The following is a 19,979-nucleotide window of genomic DNA, read 5'->3' as shown; positions in this document are numbered from 1 at the left end:
TATTCAGCTCTCTTAACAGTTAATTCTTCTTAGATAATTGTAGACTTAGAGAAAGTTGCAAAAATAGTTACCATGTACCCTTCATCTAGCTTCCCCTTTAGATAACATCTTCCATAGCCACAGAACATTTAAGAAAATGAAGAAATTAACTTCAGTACAATATTACTAGCTAAAGTACAGACCTTATTTGGGTTTCACTGGTTTTTCTACTCATGTCTTCTTGCTATTACGGGACCTAATCCAGGGTCTCAAATTGCATTTAGTTGTCAATCTCCGCAGTCTCCTCCAATCTGTGGTTATGCGGCAGTCTTCTCTCATCTCTTTGGAAGAGTACGTGTCAGTTATTTCTGCCCCTCAGTTTGGGTTTGTCTGATGTTTTTTCATGATTAGTTTGAGGTTATGCATTAATTGGGAAGATACCACAGAGTGGTAATGTCCTCAGTGCATGATATCAAGGAATATGGGATGTCATTCTGTATTATGGGAGATGTTAGCTTGCATCACATGGCTAAGGTGGTGATATCTGCTGGAATTTTCCACCGTAAATTGACTCTTTCTTGCTTTATTAAATATTTGGTTGGAGGTACTTTAAGACTACACAAATAACCTATGTCAACTTTTTCCCACTCATTTTAGTATCCTTAAGTGGATCTTGCCTGAGACAGTTACTACTGTGATATACTAATGGTGATTTTCTATTTCCTCCATTATTTATTCATTGGAATTTTCTATAAGAAAGAGTTGTTACTTCTCTCCCATTTATTTATTTGTTCCGTTTTTTATGTCAGTATGGACTCATGGACATTTATGTCATTATTTGGGTTATAATACAATACTATTCTTATTTCGTGACTCAACTATTCCAACTTTAGCCCTTATTAACTCCTTCAATATTCAACCATTTTTGACTGACAAAGATGGAAATTTCATACAGTTCAACCTATCATTTCTCCCTGGAATGAGAGCTGTTTGGTATTAGTAAGCAGACTTTTAAAACGTTGTCTCTACCTGCATTGCTACTACCCTGTCTAATCCACCCTCTCCTGCTTGGACAACTGCAGCAGCCCCTAAACTAGTCTCTCTGCCTCGGGTCTTGTCTCCCCACCATCCTCTCTCCTTACCACAGAGTCTTTTGAAAATGCACATCTGACAATGTCACTTCCCTGTTTAAAATGCTTCAGACCCTTCCCAATGCTCTCAAGGCTGTCGGAGAGAAATAGAATGTGAGCCACATGGGGAATTTGAAATTTTCTAGGAGCTACGTCAGAAAATAAAAACAGAAAAAAGCAATTTAAATGTTTTTATTTAACCCATAATATTATCATTTCAGCATATAATCAATATAAAACTGTTAATGAGATATATCACATCTTTTTTTTGTACTAATCTTTGAAATCCAGTATATATCCTATGCTTATAGCACCTCTCAATTGGGACTCACCACATTTCAGGTGTGGCCAGTGGCTGCTGAAGTGTCCCAAGCAGACCTAGAAGACCCTGCACCATTCAGCTGCTCCCAATCTCCCAACCCACCCCCACCTTATTCTCTACATCCTGTCCAAGCTCTGAGCTGTCACATATGCTGTTTTGTCTGCTGGAAATGTTTCCCTGCCCTTTTACCTTGACATTTCTGCTATCATAATAATCATTACCCTTTACTGAAATTGCTTAATGTCTGTAAAACTCCCCAAGGATAAGCACCCTGTGGATCTTGCTCGCTGCTGTATCTTCTGGAGATGTCCAACTGACTTTTTCCCCCCCAGTGGAAGGAATAAAACTAAATAGGGCCAGATAAATGAGGTTGTTTTAAGCTTCCCCTGCCAGTTGGCATCCTAATCTTGACAGAGATTTAGAAATTCATGATGCTCTACTCAATGGATGCCAACTATCCCAGTTTGAACTTGATTGACCAGCTTGGCAGTGGGATGCTAAAGGGGGGGAGTACCCCCAAATATAAGAAAGTGACACCTTATCTTTCTTTGATTTCCTTGAAATAATTTAATTTTTAATTCTAAGTTTAGCCACTAGTCAGTGGAGGCACTGCTTGGGTTGGGAAAAATCTGAATGAGATTCAAGGAAGAAAATGAAAAGCTAAGAAATAACATGAAGTGTAGGGTAGGCTGGGGTAGAAGCAGTTTTCTATTTCTATGATTAGATTATCTGGACCTTGAATATCAGTTTCCAAAAGGCATCCTTTTAGTTTGAACAGATAAGTATTGAGTGTTTTTTGTTTTGTTCTGTTTTAAGTATATATATATATATATATATATATATATATATATATACACACACATTTTATTTATTTATTTATGCATGCATGCATGCTGCGCCAGGTCTTAGTTGCTGCATGTGGACTCCTAGGTGTGGCGTGCATGCGGGATCTAGTTCCCCGACCAGGGATCAAACCCGGGCCCCCTGCATTGGGAGAGTGGAGTCTTACCCACTGGACCACCAGGAAAGTCCCAGTATTGTTTACTGGGGAATTCCCTGGTGATTCAGTGGTTAGGATTCTGAGCTTCCACTGCAGGGGGCCCGGGTTCAACCCCTGGTCGAGCAACTAAGATCCCGCATGCCTGGCAGTGCGGCCACACACACACAAAATAAAGTATTGAGTGTTTATTACCCAGGGACAAAGTAAAACAGTGTGGCCTTGGGAAAGGAAACTTCTGGGGTCAAGGAGCTTGTGCACTGAACTGACTAATTATGAGCTAAACAATTTGACTATTTCATGGTTCAGTTTTATTATCTATAAATTGGGGATTATAATGCTTATCTGACTTGCTTCCCAAGGTAGAATTAGATCTGAAAACTGAGAAAAACAAGCAAACAAATGCTAGGTGGACCACTGCAATACCAGTGATGGGGATTGCACTATCACGCTCAGATCAGTCATTAACAGAAAAGGCCCCTAGAGGTGGGGCTAGCAATCTGATGTCAGTTAGAAATGGTCATAATGTGTTTCCTGTTAGGGACGAAGGTCAAATTGCAAACGTTCACAAAATTGTTTACAGTTCTGGAGGCTAGAGGTCCGAGATCAACGTGTTGGCAGGGTTGATTTCTTCTGAGGTCCCGCTCCTTGGCTGGTAGATGGCCCCCTTCTTGTGTCTTCACATGGTCTTCCCTCTATGTCTGTCTGTGTCCTAATCTCCTCTCCTTTTAAAGACACCAGTCAGATTAGGGCCCACTCCAATGACCTCATTTAACCTTAATTAACTCTTTAAAGTTTCTGTTTTCAAGTACAGTCACATTCTGAGGAGGTACTGGGAATTAGGACTTCAATGTATGAATTTTGAAGCGACACAATAATATTGCCTATGTATTATATATATATACAAATAGTATTTGCCCATAATATTGGTCAACATATGTCAGTCTATATTGGTCCATCTTAATACACTTATAGCAGTATTTTCTAAACTAGTCTTAAGTTTCTATTTCCAGTATCTGGTAAATTTCCTATGAGAGCTAAATACTTTTAAGGCCTACCGCATGTCACACAGTGCAGTGACATCATGCCCAGTGCAGTGTGTGATTCCTAGCCATTCAGGAGACATATTTTTCAATTGTGCACTCAGGTATTTCTTAGTCATGGAATACCCTTTATCCTAAAGAAAGTTTTCCTTCATTACATACCTGTAAGCATTATTTGTGACAATGGACATAGATCAGATTCAGAATCCTCTCTCTGATCCCAACAATAATGTGAACAGAATAGTCATCATGATGGTCTTTTGTTATCCATGTTTAGATTTGTTCGATTTGATTTTTTCTAAGGGATTATATATTCTCATCTCCAATTTAAATTTAGTTCAACCAGGAAAATTTAGTCAAGGCTGTAGTCAGCCTTGCTGGTTGTGGATATAACCTAGCCATGAGGCCTCCTATGCTATTCATCACCTTCATTCTATTCGTTGTCAGTGTGGTTCAAATCACAATGGTTTTCAAACAGAAAGGGAACCTGGTCCCCATCCCTGTAGTTCATCCAATAGTTCAGGCTCTCTGCTTTTCAGACACACGGTAGCATTGGACTTCTCCCTTGTGGCAGGGTGGGGTCCAGCCTGCTCAATGGCTTGGAATGGAAATGACATGTGTCACTTCTGGTCCAGAGTATTTAACTGACAGTGTTCAGCCCTCTAGAGCTCTCTTTCCCTCTACTGTGGGGACCAGCAATATTTCAGCTAGTCAACCTTAGCTCTGGAAAGAGTATGACAAGGAGCATGAGTAAGAACTAAACCTCTGTAGTTTTAAGACATTGTGAATTGGGGGATTGTTTGTTGCTGCGGCATAACCTTGACTTATAAAGGTATACTGGCTGATACTATCACTTTTGTTTCCTGAGACTGCTTTGCTCCAAGTGAATTGATTCACCTCCCTCCAGGGGCCACTTCTATATATCATGTTAAGGGGGATGACCTTAAAGGACCAAAAGACCTGAGACACTTCTTCCCCCATAACAATGAGTGTCTTATATTTGCAGAACTAAGAGCAGCCAAGTCCCAGGTCCTGGATCCTGAACAAGGAGGCATTGCTGCACGGTGCTTGGTGGTGTCTACGTTGTCTACCTGGACAGAGTAGCAAGCCCCTCAGCCCTCTCCCTTCACATACCACCATCATCCTGGTTGCACTGGTGGAAAACAGGCAAAGGTGATGAGCCACTGTGATGATGCTGTTTTAGATAACTCACTAGACCTTCTGGAAGTAATTCCTTAATCTTGAGATTCACAAGTGTTTAATGGGGGTAAACTACTCCTTTCACCTGAAGCATCATGTGTGTAGGAAGGAAGGCTGAGGCTAGAATCCTCTGCGAGATGCTGAAGGAATCAGAGAAGGGTGGGCAGGTATCTCCCAGCATTTTGTCCTTAACGGCTCTAAGGACTAGGAAAGAAAGAGCATGGGGCTGGCAACAGCTGCCTTATGCCTGGTTTTGATGGTGAGGATATCACAAATGCTCAAAGAGTAAAATGTTGATCTCCTTCCCTAAATATTTTCAGAAGGCAGTGTGGTATGGTGGTTAAAAGCATAAGCTCTGGACTGTTAGTTTTCAGATCCTAATTCCACCATTTACTGGCTATGTGGTTTAAAGAAAGTTAGGATTAAGTATGGGGATGAAATGAACTGGCATATATGAAGCACTAGGAATGCCTGGCACATCGTGAACATGACATTTAAGTGTTTATGAGAGTGATGATATCTGCATTTCAAATGCCCCAGCCACAAGGATCCTGTCTGGGTATAAGATTAACCTATTTGGGAATTCTGCCTTAAGGGACCAAAAAGGGGGTTCTAATGAAGGATGTCATAGGCAGTTTTTGGAGTGACACCTGTGCTGTTTGATCATAAAGACTTCAAGGTTTGACAAGACAGCTGAGTCCCTGACTATCGCATACGATGAGCTAAACCTAGCCGACTTCTTCTCCCTAGGCCTGTGGGTTGGGTAAAGAGGTCTTTGACCATTTTTTCTGAACATGAATGTTTTGGATTGTTTGTTTGTTTTCAGGCTTTCTTTGGCAACTGTGAAGTAAATCCTTTTCAACGGGTGTCAGTGTGGCCATGCTCAAACCACCCTGCGTTTCTTGGCCAGTGTTGTAGGCACTCTGGGTGGCCTCTGCAGCAACCACCAGTCACTGCAGGAGAGACATGGTGTAAGAACTTGGCCCTGGCCCTGGATCCTCTCTTCCGGTTTGGCTGGTTTAACACGGAATCTGCCCAGTGGCCATGTGTGGGATAGGTTTAACAGGCAGGAACTGCTTCAGGTCAGACTGGTCCTAGGAGGCTCAGCCCAGCGCCCCACCCCCGACCCCGGCTAAACTACCAGAGGGATCCCAGGCCAACTAGAAGATCAGGGTGAGCCTTAAGGTATCAATTCCTTTTGCCTCTGCTTGGAAAAGTTACAAACAAGCTATTCTGATTCTAGGTTCAAATCATGGCTTTCCCCCCTTACCAGATCTTGGGCATACTGTTTAACTTCTCTGAGCCACAATTTTCTCACGTGTAAAATGAGCATGATACTAATACTTACCTCAAACCAACTTGTTTTAAGGATGTTTGACACAGGAGGTGCTGGAGAAAAGTTAGTTAGCATTATTATCTTAACTCCCACCTCCCTCCCCATCGCAATAGCCTCCTGTCAATGCCTGTTTCTGCTCTCATTACTTCTCTTGTCTAGAAATATCTCTTTCCTCTCCACTGAACATAGACCATCTTGTTCACTTTTAAAGGTCATTTCAGGGCAGGCAAGGGGGAGGGCCCATCCCAGAACTACTTGGGATTAGTCTGTATTTGTTTGCCAGGGCTGCTGTAACAAAGTACCATAGACTGGGTGGCTGAAACAACAGAAATGTATTGTCTCACAGTTCTGGAGACCAGATGTCTGAGGTCAAGGTGTTGGCAGGATTGGTTCCTAACGAAGGCTGTGAAGGAGAATCCGTTCCAGGCCTCTCCCCTCGCTTCTGGTGGTTTGCTGGCCATCTTTGCCGTTCCTTGGGTTATAGAAGCATCTCCCCATTTCTGCCTTCATCATCACATGGCATTCTCCCTGTGTGTGTGTCTCTGTGTCCAAATTTCCCCCTTTTATAAGTACATCAGTCATAGTGGAATAGGGCCTACCGGAATGACCTATCTTAACTATTACCTCCCCGACAACCCTATTTCCAATAAGGTCACGTTCACAAGTCCTAGGGGTTAGGACATGTGAACTGGGTTTGTGTGGGAGAGGGTTACAATTCAACCCAGAACAGGGTCCAATTACTAAACCTGGGTTTCCTCCCCAGGATTCCCAGTGCCAGCCTCTGGGCGCTGGGGACCCCACCTTCTTTCCTCTCCTGCACGTCCCGCACCCCTCTCTCCCTGCTCGTTTTGGTCTGACCACTGCCTGGGACTCCTGGTCTTTGCTGTCTCCTGAGACAGACTCAAAGGACAGGCTTTCCATGCAATTGACTAGTGAGCAGCAGATGGATGCCCACATAAGGAAAGACCTGAGCCCATGGAGAGGTCAGGGATCCAAGGAAGGCTGCTGGATCCCTGCATTCCTGACATCCAGGCTCTCTTCCCCGGGGAGGAGGTAACATATAGGGAGGGTGTGCCGGCCACCCTGGAAACCATACTTTCTTTAACCTTAAGATTCTTTTGGAAGAGTGAGTCCAGGGTCTCAAACCCAAATGTCTACACGAAGAGTTGGGCAGATCCTATAAAGGAAACAAGTCTCATGTATAGGAAATGAGCAGAGATGGCCAAGGTGCTAATGTTGCTGTGTGGGAAGACAATTTTGTGGAATAGTTTTTGGGGTTTTTTTTTTTACATTTTTTAATTGAAATGTTTCTTGAGATAATTATAGATTCACATACAATTATAGGAAATAATACAAAGAGATTCCTCATGTACTTTGCCCAGTATTCTAATTTTTCAAAGAAGCAGGAAATCTAGACCTTTTATACATTTTTTTATTGTGGTAAAATATACATAAAATTTTACCATTTAACCATTTTAAGTATACAATTCAGTGGCATTAAGTACACTCACAATGTGATATAATATCATCACTCTCCATGGAAATCTAGATTTCTGTATCCAATGTCCTGATTTTTAACTTTTGGCATCTAATCCACAGGACCATAAACCCTTTATGTTGGCTGGTTGCCAGTTTGGAACTTCTAAGCCCATTAAGTGATGATGTGCTATTTTGTCTTGGGATGGTCGAGGTTGTGGGATTGCTGGCAAAGACAGGCCCCCAAACTGGAGTTTTGATGCTTGAGGCCAATGGGCCAAAGTTTCTAGGGTGTTGGGGGGATGTCCCCTTGGAGGAACTGGGACCCTCCAGGAGCAACTGCCGAGTTCGCTGACCAGCACTCAGCATAGGCATCACATAGACAGCTCATCTGTTTTCGTCTGAACTACGTGCGTGCCAAGGTTTCTTGCACAGAATGAGTGAAGGGAGCCTCCAGAAGCATTGACTTCAGGCTTTTCCCCACCTCAGTAAGAAGCTGGATAGATTGGATTTGATTGATAAAACGTGACCTCCTGGGACTTCCCTGGTGGTCCAGTGGTTAAGACTTCGCCTTCCAGTACAGGGGGAGTGAGTTCGATCCCTGGTCAGGGAGCTAAGATCCCACATGCCTCGTGGCCAAAAAACCAGAACATAAAACAGAAGCAATATTGCAACAAATTCAATAAAAACTTTAAAAATGGTGCACATCAAAAAGTCTTTAAAAAAAAAAAAAAAGACCTCCTGGCATGCTTAGTATCCTGGAGTGGTTTGTGGCAGTTACCAGTGAGATCTGTTACTGGGTTTCCTGTCCCATGCTCCTGACTCCAGCCCCGTGTCCACTCCCAGGGTAGTCCCTGGGGGCCGTTTGAACCCCTGTCCTCCTTGTTTATTTCCAGGAACCGGGCTCATCAAAGTCCCCTTCTGCTTTTGATCTGCATGGAGAAAAGGCCCTGAAGACCTGCTCCCCTGGGGATGGACTGCCTTAGGAGCAGAAGTTGAGGTGTGGACGCTGCTGGCACACACTGTCTGAAGGCCCAGCCAGGCGGTGGGAGAGGGTTCCTCCCAGAGGGTGTCAGAGGATGGAGGGGAGCCAGCGGAGCAACCGAGGCAGAGCAGAGGTAGGAATGAGGCCTGTAAGACCTGCAGAGAGGGCGGCAGAAGGTCGGGAAGGGTTGATGGGGCCAGAGTCTGAGTCTCAGCAAGGGGAAGGAGTTGGAATTTGAGGAATTCTGGGTTTCTGTTGGGTGGATTTTTGTCCCCATTTGGTTCATTCTGACCCCTCCTCTAGTTGGACCATGGGCAGCTTGGATGTCACCCGTTCTTTTTTTTTTTTAAGATGTTGGGGGTAGGAGTTTATTACTTTATATATTTATTTTTGCTGTGTTGGGTCTTCGTTTCTGTGCGAGGGCTTTCTCTAGTTGTGGCAAGCGGGGGCCGCTCTTCATCGCGGTGCGCGGGCCTCTCACTATCGCAGCCTCTCTTGTTGCGGAGCACAGGCTCCAGACGCGCAGGCTCAGTAGTTGTGGCTCACGGGCCTAGTTGCTCCGCGGCATGTGGGATCCTCCCAGCCCAGGGCTCGAACCGGTGTCCCCTGCATTAGCAGGCAGATTCTCAACCACTGCCCCACCAGGGAAGCCCCACCACCCGTTCTTAAGATGCTTACCTGGAGCCCCATCCTTTCCGTTACATTTTCTCAGGCTTCTCTGCCCTCCCGGCCAGTCTCTCTATTTCCTCATGGTCCACTGTCCTAAGTTTCTCAGGCCCTAGCTAAATCCTGTCCTGACCTGTTGTCACGTTGACCCATAACCCATTGTCACCTTCTCTGGGAACTGTCACCTCTCTGGGCAGGGACAGTATCTGCTGCTATTTTTGTCTCACTCCCTGGACAGATCTTTGGGCTGGGCCAACAGGAATGGACTCAACCCAGTGAACTACCCAGGACTCTCCCTCGACTTCCCTGCAGGAATGGAGGGATTTATTGCTGGCACAAATGACCCTCCAAGACTTCTCTGGACCGCAGGCTCCCAAGAACATTCTCAGAGCCAGAAAAAAGAAGGAAGGAAAGGAAGTAAAATGGATAGTGGGCTTGGGGTGGGGGGAGCCCCACACCTGGATTCCAGGGAAACGTCACTGGGCTGAAACCTCCTCCACATTAGCTGGTAGGCAGTGCCCCTGGCTGGCACCCCTGCCCGCAGGTGGGTGCCTACATTCATGGAGCACAAACTGAGGATGACGTGGCCTTGTGGTTGCAGTAACCTTTTTCTGACAGCAGAGGGGGCACTTCAATCCTTACCTGTGAGCTCTGTCTTCACTGGCGAATTCTATGGCAGCAGAACGCTGCATCCAGCCCGCTGTCTAGGGAGCCCATTGGAAACCAGACATCCATATAACGTCCTGGCTTTTAGGGTCGGACAGGGGCGGGGACACGTGTGTGTGTAAGAGAGAGAGACTGAAACATGTTACGTGATGAGCATTAATATTGAATTTTGCTTTCCTTTGGCTACACACAAGTGTTTATTGTGGTCTTACTCTGTGCAGGCACCGTCCCCAGGGATAATATTCTAAAACGCAGATCTTGAAACCCACTACTGAGAGTCACCCCACTGTCCACAGGGCGGGGCCCAAACGTCTCACGGCATCCAGGGCATTTCACAATCTGACCTTAGCCTCCTGTTCCAGAATCATCCATCACCACAGCTCCCACGATCTACAGAGGCCAGGGGCAGAGTGTCCACAGAATGCATTCCTGCCTCCAAGGAGCTCAGTGCTGGGATGGGCAGGGGCCTTGTCACACCACCACAGATCAAGTCTACCTGGCCAGGCTCCCTGGAGAGGGCCACTTATACTGTGCATGGTGACAAGAGCTGAGGCAGCTGGAGCCCTGGGCAGTGGAGCCCAGCCTGCCTCTCGGATACTCCAGCTCCGGGCCCATCCTCCCTGGCTTCATGCTTCCTCTCCTGTCCTCCGGACCAGGCTGCTGCCACTTTCCCTGCCCAGCCCCACAGCGGGCAAGGGGTTTCCTCTTGGAGTGGAGGACGCCTCTCAGCCACATGTTGTGTGCTTCCACCCAGGAGGGGCAGAAATGGGGAACTCGCCCTGGGTTTACGTATCCTTCCTGCTTCAGGCCTCTACAGATGCAACCAGGAGAGACAGCGCTGATGGGGGTACCCGCAAGGTGCTGGCAGAGTGCAGGCTGGGCCCCTGGCCCCCAGTTTTGTTTTGTTTTGTTTATCTGGAGGGAAAGGGTCTGATTCTCAGCTTCCCAGTTCTGACAACAGAACTCATCAGCGTGTTCAGTGAGTGACTAGAATGATAAATTCTGCAGGACCACCGTGCAAACTAGCATGTCAATTTATTGCTTTATGCGTGGTGGTGATGGTGGCAATGGACGGAGGGTATTGAAGATCGCTTTGGCCAGCCGCTGTAACAGTTAAATCCAGAAAACAGAGGTTTACCACAGTTAACGTGACCTCTGCCCCACAGGTGTTCCTGCCCCTTCTTAGCAGTGATTCAGGAATCTAGGCTCATTCCATCTTGAGGCTCCTTTGGCCTCAGCAAGATGACCCGAGCAATTGTCTTCACGCCAGCCAGCCTGACAGGGAAAGAGCAGGAAAGTTGTACGTGGGAGGAGCTTATCCTAGAGCTGCTGTAACAAATTACTACAACCTGGGCAGCTTAAAAGAAAAATGTGTTCTCTCACAGTTCTGGAGACCTGAAATCCAAAATCAGGGTGTCAGCAGAGTTGATTCCTTCCGGAAGCTCTGCAGAAAAATCTTTTCCATGCCCCTCTCGTAGTTTTGGGGGGTGTCTACCAATCCTTAGCATTCCTTGACTTACAGAGGCATCACTTCAATCTCTGCCTGTGTTTACACGCCCTTCTCCCCTGTGTGTCTGTCTGTCTTCTCCTGTGCTGTCTTACAAGGGTACTTGTCATTAGATTTAGGACTCGCTCTAATCCAGGAGGATCTCATCTCAAGATCCTTGCCTTAATTACATCTGTAAAGATGTTTCTTCCAAATAAGGTCACTGTGACATAAGAACTATATATTTGGTCTCTGCCCCCAGTTCCTGACACAGAGCTCCTAAATCTCTAGGAATTTCCTGGGTGACAGGAGCATCGTTTGTTCTAATGAGGTGACTCTTGTTGGGCAACTGGATGATTCCGAATGGGGGCTGGTCACCAGAAAGTCCAAGTCATGATTAGAAGCTTGGAGTTTTCAGTCCCATCCCCATTCCTCTGGGCAGGGGAGAGGGACTGGAGATGAGGTGATAATGGATCATGCCTACATGATGTAGTCTCCATAAAAGATCTTCCGGGTTGGTGAGCAGATCCATGTGCTGGGAGGGTGTTGCACTCCAACTCCATGGGGGCAAAAGCTCCTGCACTTGGGACCGTCCAGACCTCAACCTATGTACCACTTCATCTGGCTGTTCACCTGTATCCTTTATTATATCCTTTACAGTAAACCAGTAGATATAAGTAAGTTCTGTGAGCAGTTCTAACAAATTCTCAAACCTGAGGAGGGGGGTCATGGAAACTCCCAATTTATAGCTGATTGGTCAGAAGTACAGGTGACAACCTGGGACTTGCAATTGGTATCTGAAGTGGGGGACAGTCTTGGGGGACTGAGCCCTTAAGCTGTGGCGTCTGTGCTCATTCCAGGTAGTTAGTATTAGAATTGAGTTAACTTAGAGGACACCCAGTTGGTGTCCACTGAGAACTGGAGAATTTGTTGGTTTGGGAACCACCATCCCACACATATTTGGTATCAAAAGTATTCTGTGGGCATAGAAAAAGTTTTCTTTTAATTACATTCTGAGGTTCTGGGTGGACATGAATTCTGGGGGACACTGCATTCCACTACAGGGACATACCTGGGTATGGTGCCCTTCTCGTGCCCACTTTCCAGAAAGTAGTCACATGGCCTAATTACGCTGGAAAATGTCATCTGGTTGTGCCCAGGATGACTAGAAAACTGGTTTGGGGAAGAGCTACCAGTTTCTGCCACATGGGGGAGGGTCCTTGTCCAGGACCAGGAAGCTCAGGCTTCCAGGGGGAGGAATGACTCTCCCTTCGGCAGAACCAGATATATATACTTACTAATCCTTCCAGGTCCCACCGCACCTGCCATGGCCTTGCAAGCCCAGCGTCTGCTCCCAGAACTTGCCAGGCTCTGGGAAGAATCTGGGCTGCAGAGATGGTCCCTGGGGGCTCTTAAGAAGTGCTGCCCCCTGGGGTTCCAGGAGGGAGGAAGGGTGAATGGTGTAGTGGGGTGGAGCAGAGAGAGGTGAGTGCCCTGGGAGACTTTGAGAGAGAAATACCCCTCACCCCTGCCCCTACCCTGTCTCCCTGCAACTGACCCATTGATGCCTTAGGATTTCAGTGCCTTTGGGGAGAAGATGCCTCTGCTTCGTTATCGTGTCTCCAAAACTATGCAGAACCAGCTCTTTATCCTCTTTATCCTTTGCCAGGATTTTTTAAAGAAATGTTGTTCTTGGCTCACTTGGTTTTCAGTTCCCTAAACAGCACTTCTGAGCTGTCAAGCTTTTTAAAAGTGTTCTTAAGCTGAGACTAAACCCTACTTTTCTGGAAAAGCTACCTTGACTTCAGAGGAGATATTCTTTTCTCCCCATTCCTTTTTTTCTACTGCCTTCTTAACAATCCTTGTTCTCAAAGACATTTGTGTTTTATTTTTTGCTTTCTGTCAAGACAAACTTCCCCCTGCCCACCCCTGCCCCCTGCCAAAAAAACCTTTCCTAGAACATAGGTGTTTCAAACCCATGCCAATGTTTTGTAGTTAGTATACACGGGTTAAACTACACAGAAATCCCCCCAAGAGCCAGAGGTAAGCAACAACTTTACTTATTTGATTGGATGCCCTCCAAGTTTAGGAACATCCCATTTTTATTACCCAGCAGATAAGACAGAGCCCTGAATGGCTGTGGCTGTGATTAGATAACTTCTGATGTTTTCATTTCCCTTGCTGATCTGCTGCTTCTAGGTTAAATTCATTTTGTTGCCTGTCCATTTTTAAAGAAAGACTGACAGAGTCACTCTAACAGATCAGGGGTCTGAGCTCAGAGTAGGTCAAAGGTAGTCACATGTAGGGAGATGGATAAAAATAGAAGGAGGGTTGGCAAGTACAGCCAGGACACCTGTGTTCATCACACATACTGATAAAGGCCAGAATCTCCTCATTTATCTCTGGTGGGAAGTTCTGATGGTTTCACAGGATCAAACTCAAACCACATCAAAACCAGGTGATTTCCTCTGAGCATTCCATAAAAGGAAGCATCTGTCCATGGTAGGAGTGGCTGTTGAATCCTGGGCAGTTTTCAATGGTCTGATGAGAAGAGCTTGCCTAGAATGGAACCAAATGTCTGCTCACTCACGTGTTACTGTGTGAAAACACTCAGACATCAAACCTATACCGTTCCTGTGCGTGCTCAGTCTCATGTTTATTCTTCCAGACACAATCCCAGCATTATTTATTGGAAGCAGGAGCTGATGGGGTCCAGTGAGCTTCCCAGCAGGAGACAAGCGCTTTCCTAGAGCTTCTAAATATTTCTTTAAAATAATTGCTCTGAGGTTTGTGAGTTGTTTTTTCATTGTACTTAAAAGACTTCCTGTTTCTCTCCAGGTCTCTGGTAGCAACATGGTATTTTGCTTGAACCCTTGGTTTGTCTTAAGGAGTTCCTGCTTTTACAGGTTTGGATTAAAAAGTGTCTTGTATCATAGGGTTTCTTGATACACATGTGGACTTCTGACTTTAAAATACCACATTCCAGTTAGTAGGAAGCAGAGATATTATGTTTCCAGAGAAGTTTTATGTAGTATTCCAGGAAATAGAGGCTTTGATTCTTCCCATCATCAGATGATTGGAGTCCACCATAATGAGTGAAAACCTTCAGATTACACTGACTATAAGGAATAATTGCAGAGAAAAAAATAGGTTAATGGTGGAATATTTATTCTCATCTGCATCTGAATCTTTTGGAATCAAACTGAATGTATGGTTTGCACCATGCATTTCTCTGTCTTCTCTTCACAAGTTCCCTGAAAGAGAACACTCTGGGCCTCCATGGTCACCTTTATTCACATAAAGAAAGGATTTTTCCATTTGGAAGTAAACATGTTGGAGGTGAGTAGTTAATATTGTGTATATTCATTTCCACTGCAGGGGGCACAGGTTCAATCCCTGGTCTGAGAACTAACATGCCATATGTCATGGCAAAGAAAGAAAGAAAGAGAGAGAGAGAGAGAGGGAGGGAGGGAGGGAGGGAGGGAGGAAGGAAGGAAGGAAGGAAGGAAGGAAGAAAGAAAGGAAGAAAGAAACATAAATAGAGTGAGATGCCTAACAATGAGGGGCATCATAAACAGAAGTGACAGGAGTCACAGGTACTTGTTATTAATAATAAAGTATCAACACCTGCCAATGATTTGCAATACTTGCAGTGATATTAATAAATCAGAGCAGAGTCAAGGTTATCTTCATAATAACATCCTTGCATTCTCTAGAATTCTCTGGAGTTTTAAGCTGCTTTCCTTAGTAGGAGAGAAAGAGGTGGCTTTACTTCTAGCCTTCCCAGCACTATTTTTACCTTTTAAACACTATGTACACATACGTGAGGTGACATGATCTCTTTAGTGTGCCTCCTCAGGACAAAAAGGCAGAGAATGGTGGGTTTGTGTTGGAGCTTAGTAAATCCAGGAGGCCCTGAGATGTTTGATTTCTCCAAACACTGTCTCTCAGGTACCTCTTGAGTGTTCTTCTTGGAGTTTTCCAGGGATTGTCTGCATGTATCCAGACCTCTATCTGGCTGGGGCCCCGTGGGTGGGTCCTGGAGTGCTTTACGCCTTCTTCTTGTTCACAAAATGCATGTAGGCTCCCGCCACCACTAGCTTTTCACACAGTTCATGACAAAAAGGCCCTTCGCCTGTTGTCTTCCTCTCTTTTTTCCAGTGGATTGGCTTTCACTTTCAGGATAAAAATCTGTCTCAGAAGATACTGTGTCTCACTTGTTATAAAGAGCTGTTTATTCAAGACATTTCTTCTCTCTTAAATTACTGTCGTTGTCTCCTGGTTAGTCTCCCTGCCTCCAGGCCAAATCCCCTCATTCTTTATAGAAATAAAACATACCCATGAGATGTCTGGATATGCTGGTCACAGACTTCCTCATTCTCTTGGGTGTATAATGATACCATGGAGAAGTAAAGTCTTTGAAACCATGTAGACTTGGGTTTAAACCCAGCTCCATCCCCTGTGACCTTGTGATTTTCATCACCTTTGGGTATCAGGCTCTTCATTAATGAAAAGGAATAACAATCTCTACCTTGCAGAGTTTTCATGAAAATGAGATAACACAGTGCTTATAAAGCAGTCAGCACAGGTGTCTGACACACAGTAGGATTTTAACAGAGGTTACCCCTCCCTTCTTCCCTTTGTTGTCCAAAGTAAGAGCGTCTAAGGGTTGGGGAAATACTGTACAATTTTTCTTCACACGACCTTTCCTTTTGAAACACTTAGTACTAGCATTTTATCACTTTGTACTACCTTGTTGAAAACATCTGGAGATTCTGAAAATAGAATGTGAATCCTGCCTAAATTTATTTTCAACATAGTCCTGTGGAGCGGTAAGGATGAAAAGGGGGAAAACTCAGTGATGAGAAAAAAAAAAAACTTTACGAAAGAAAAAAAGAGAGGTTGTAAGTGAATTACTGTTAGCCTATTGTTTTTTCTCTTTTAGTTACTTTGGTTTGATTGCAGGCTTACAGTATAAGACATGGTGGCATTTTTTTTCCATCAACGTTGCTCTTAGCATCGGGTCCCTCAGAAGCAGACACAGAGCACGTAGCCCCTTTCCACTGTCCTTCCAGAGCTAACATCCCACCTTAAGTCCAATGGGATATGCCAGTTATTTGTTATAATGGAATTTTGCCAAAAATTATACAAAATAATGTTTCGCATTCAAAAGATCTTAAGAGAAAATAGAGCTGTTCTGTCATCTGTCAGCCAGTGAATGGACTCCGCTGGGCTGGATGCACCACGAACACTCCTTTCTTTCTCTACAACTCCTTTCATTTTAATCCCTCTCTCCCCACTCTCCACCCCCAAGCTTATGCATTTCTTTGGAGAGGTGTTTGCTGGGCTAACTTTCACTGAAATGGTGATGATGTTAGAAATCAGAAGAAATGAGCCTTCCCGGTTTAGCCCCACTCCCCAGGCTTAATCATTTTGTCGTTGTTGTTGCTAAGAAGTGTTGGGTGAACTATGGAAAACAATATGGAGGTTCCTCAAAAAACTAAAAATAGAGTTGCCATACGATCCAGCAATCCCACTCTTAGGCATTTACCCAGACAAAACTATAATTTGAAAAGATACATGTACCTCTATGTTCACAGCAGCACAATTCACAATAGCCAAGACATGGAAACAACCTAAATGTCCATTGACAGATGAATGGATAAAGAAGATGGGGTACATATGTACAATGGAATACTACTCAGCCATAAAAAAAGAATGAAATAATGCCATTTGCAGCAACATGGATGGACCTAGAGATTTTCATACTAAGTGAAGTAATTCAGAGAGAGAAAGACAAATACCATATGATAGCACGTATATGTGGAATCTAAAATAATGCAAATCAATGTATCTATGGAAAAAAACAGACTCACAGACATAGAGAACAGACTTGTGGTTGCCAAGGTAGGGGGGAGGGGAGGAAAAGAATGGGAGTTTGGGATTAACAGAGACAAACTATTGTGTGCAGAATGGATAAACAACAAGATCCTACTTATAGCACAGGGAACTATATTCAATATTCCGTGACAAATCATAATGGAAAAGAATATGAAAAAGAATATATATATATATATGTTAAAAAAAAGAAGTGTTGGGTGAGTCAACTTTTATTTAGATGATGATGATGTTGGCGGTCAGAAAAAATTTAGGAATTTCAAAGATAATGACAACTTGGTGACCTCTGTCTGCAGAGGTTTCTCTTCTCCACTTGCCGCTGACAATGACATAGCATTCAGGCATCTTCTCTGGCGTGGGCAGGAGTTTTTACATGAATGGAGCCTTACACAGAGCTTCTTCTGGCTGAAATTTTATTATAACCAATTCAACACATCTCTTTGCAACTTGCCACTCATGAAAGTAACAATGGCTTTGAGGCTTCATCTCAGCCGAAGACCGAAGAGCCGCTGGTGGCCTTGGATCTCAGCTGCTCGGGGTTTTTAGAACTTCAACTATAAAAATGGGCAGGATTTTCCTTGATCATATCGGTGGTACCCATCTGTTTTCCTGTGCAAACTGCGATACAATCCCGACCAACCACTCAGAACTCATCTCCACTCAATTCACAGGCGCCACTGGCAGAGCATTTCTTTTTAACTACCTTTTAACAAGGTAGTTAACCTGCAGTACAGTGAAGTTCAAGACCGGGTCATGCTCACTGGCTGCCACATGGTTCGAGATGTGAGCTGCAAAAACTACAATAGCAAACTGGGATGGATCTATGAGTTTGCCACTGAAGACACCCAGCGTTATAAGGAAGGCCGTGTGTTCCTAGAAAGTGCTCTAGTTCGAGAAAGTGAGGGCTTTGGGGAGCATGCACCATCTGATAACTCTTGAAGAAAAAGAGATAAATCCATCTTTTTCCCAGGTCTTCTTCACTGAAAACAAAAGTCCACTTACATACATTGTCACCTTAGCATCAGTGTAAGATTCATGAACTGTGGAACAAGAGGTTGTGAGAATCTATAATGGAACCTTTCTTTCTTTCTTTCTTTCTTTCTTCCTTCCTTCCTTCCTTTCTTTCTTTCTCTCTTTTCCTTCCTTCCTTCCTCCCTTCCTTTCTTTCTTTTTTTAATTATCTATTTCCCATCCAACAGCAGTGTGTAGAGAGAATATTACGCAGATGCCGTTAATTTTTTTCTCCCCTATGTTTACATCTTGAGGCAGAACAGTCTATCTGCAGCTACATGGTGGGCTATGTGAGGAAAAAACCCTCGGCTATTAGAGTGAAAAAGTGTTTTATGTAAATTCTGAAAGGAAAATGTGTCAAGAGCATGGTTCTTAAATTAATTCGGGCTTCATTTTAAAACTTTTTTTTAACCCAGGTATTTCAGTTGATTTGCTAGCTTCAGAAAAGAGATCCAAATTTGTGACCAGTGCTAAAGGTTCAGTGTCAGTATGGTTTGTGCTGGCCATTGTGCCATATTCTTGTTGGAGATGAACTGTAGTATCAGAGCCCATTCTTCCTTGTCAGTCTTGATCCAAAGGTGCCACCATTCCTAGTTATTTGTCACCACATAATTGGTGTTGATTGGAAACTTTTCCTGATATGGGGCAGAACTGCTTGGTTGTCTTTTCCATGTAAATTAAGCATAGTAACATAAACAAAGTAATAGTTGGATGTTAAAAAAAAAAACAACAACAATGGCTTTGATATACAGACCGCATCTTTGACATCTTTAGTTTTAAGGGAGTTTACCTAGGCCTCAGACATGGAATCCTCCTGCCCGGAGAGCACAGAAGACTTTTCTTAGTGAATTATGATAATCACCCTTGACCTTGCTGCCTGGTGACGTTGTGGATTAGAGCGGCTGGGCTTTCTGACCTGTACATCAATCTCAAATTCCATTTTGGACACAGAGAAGAGAGGGCATGGGGGAGAGGGAGACTGAAGACTACAGAAATGGCCTCGACCAAGTTAATAACTAGTTTTTAAAGCTAATGAATTTTTTTCTCTAACTCTGCTTATCAGCAGGGTGTGTAACGTAGTGCTTTCCTCCCCCTCAGGCCTTGTCTCTCTCAGGGCTGATCACGATTCTTACGAGATGTGTTCACTTTATTTTTTAAAAAATATTTATTTATTTTATTTATTTTCTTGGCCGCATCGGGTCTTAGTTGAGGCATGCGGGATCTTTCGTTGCAGCGCGAGGTCTCTTCATTGCGGCGTTTGGGCTTCTCTCTAGTTGTGGCACACGGGCTCCAGGGCGCGTGGACTCTATAGTTTGTGGCACACAGGCTCTCCTTGAGACGCGAGCTCAGTAGTTGTGGCGTGCGGACTTAGTTGCCCTGTGGCATGTGGGATCTTCGTTCCCTGACGAGGGATTGAACTCGCATCCCTTGCATTGGAAGGTGGATCCATTACCACTGGACCACCAGGGAAGTCCTGAAATGTGTTCACTTTAAATTTACTCATTCGCCTATCTTCTCTTCCAGGTAGCTATAGATTCCACGGCCTCGAACGGGGACTCCAGGAACAGCTGTTCCCTGACTACATCCACTCCTGCCAACCCAACGTGCACTTGAAGGCCTTGGCGGCTGTGGTGGAGATTTGCCAAGACTCTGACAGGTATGAGACTCCCCATCTCTGTGGGTTCCTGTGGCCCCTGGCTAGCCCAGGGCAGAAGAATGGAAATGAAGTTATGCTGAGGCTCATGAGGGGACAGAATAAAGCCTGGCCCCAAATGTGTTATCCT

The 19,979-nt window shown here is 44.6% G+C and overlaps 1 pseudogene; it reads left to right on the top strand.

Moving 5' to 3' along the window:
- The first annotated feature begins 17,746 nt into the window (after positions 1-17,746).
- On the top strand, positions 17,747-18,123 carry LOC132440265 (protein yippee-like 5 pseudogene; annotated as a pseudogene).
- Positions 18,124-19,979: the final 1,856 nt, after the last annotated feature.

This window comes from Delphinus delphis, chromosome 17 (assembly GCF_949987515.2).
Source record: "Delphinus delphis chromosome 17, mDelDel1.2, whole genome shotgun sequence".
Taxonomy (NCBI): domain Eukaryota; kingdom Metazoa; phylum Chordata; class Mammalia; order Artiodactyla; family Delphinidae; genus Delphinus; species Delphinus delphis.
This window is presented reverse-complemented; position numbering and strand designations above follow the sequence as displayed.